This window comes from Monopterus albus, unplaced genomic scaffold, assembly GCF_001952655.1.
Source record: "Monopterus albus unplaced genomic scaffold, M_albus_1.0 scaffold28.1, whole genome shotgun sequence".
Taxonomy (NCBI): domain Eukaryota; kingdom Metazoa; phylum Chordata; class Actinopteri; order Synbranchiformes; family Synbranchidae; genus Monopterus; species Monopterus albus.
The window spans coordinates 276,256-277,339 of NW_018127908.1; the positions used below are offsets into that span (position 1 = coordinate 276,256).

The following is a 1,084-nucleotide window of genomic DNA, read 5'->3' on the forward strand; positions in this document are numbered from 1 at the left end:
TGTGAGAGCGAAGCAGAGGAGGCTTCTATAGCTTTTAAACCTCAGGTCACATGGTAAAGCAGAAGAGGTCTAGCTCTCAGCTACCTTTCAAGGAGCACTGCTCTGACAGACAGTGCAGATGTGTCACAGACAATCTGGCTGTGTGATCCCTGATCAAATATAATGAGACAGTCCCTTAAAATATACTTGACATTTTTGGAAACACAGATGAAAGATTAGTATCTCACTCCCTGTTCTTATTTCTCAGTTTCACTGTCACGCTAAGCTGCTACTCTTGAAGACACTCCCTAATATTTCCTCTTGTTTTTGTACAGGGAATTCTTCCTTACTGACATCCAACCAGTCACTTGATGTTGCTCATGGTGTCACTGATGGTCTGATGTTAGACAATCACAAACCCTTCATTTGGTCTACAGCTTTCACACTTAAGAACACACACACACACACACTTTCATGCAACTGATGGTTCTACAGTAGCAGTACACGTATATAAAAGGCAAGGGTATGTGAGTGTGCATGCTTACACAACCTGTTTCCTGTGTAGGAAATACAAGTCTCGTAGTTTTATTTCCTTGTCCCAGAACTGTGATTGTAAATAACAATTTTTAAAAGTAGAGAGAAGGTAGTACAACTGTAAAATTTGAAACAAGGAGTGAGTGGACAATACTGATCAAAATTGTGCTACAACAAGTTTTTTGTGTGACACTGCTATAGTCATTTCCAATCTGATGACATACATTTTCTATCAAAATCTCTTCTAGACTCTGCTTCAGTCACCATCTTTAAGCTGTCCAATTCATTTTCCTTAGACAGTAGATAAACTCTTCTCCCCTGTCAGGACAGCGATGTTTGTCCATTAATACAGGCTGAATGGTTCTGAGACATACAAGCAGTATTCAGTAAGTGGTATTCACCATAAAGTCACATACTCAGGATAATCCTAAAGTTGAAGCTGGTGTATTTTCTGGTGGCATATGAGGTCTCACATGGCACAGCATGGTTGCAGAAAGAGCACTGTGTCTTGACAGAAGTAGTGTGTGTACACAGCCCTGTGAGTTTTATGGTTCACCCTACAGCTTTAAGG

At 40.4% G+C, this 1,084-nt stretch overlaps 1 protein-coding gene across 1 annotated transcript in view; it reads left to right on the forward strand.

Annotated features, from left to right (window-relative positions):
* gpc1b (glypican 1b) overlaps positions 1–1,084 on the forward strand; it is a 58,466-nt gene that overhangs the window by 1,158 nt on the left and 56,224 nt on the right. The window lies entirely within an intron of this gene.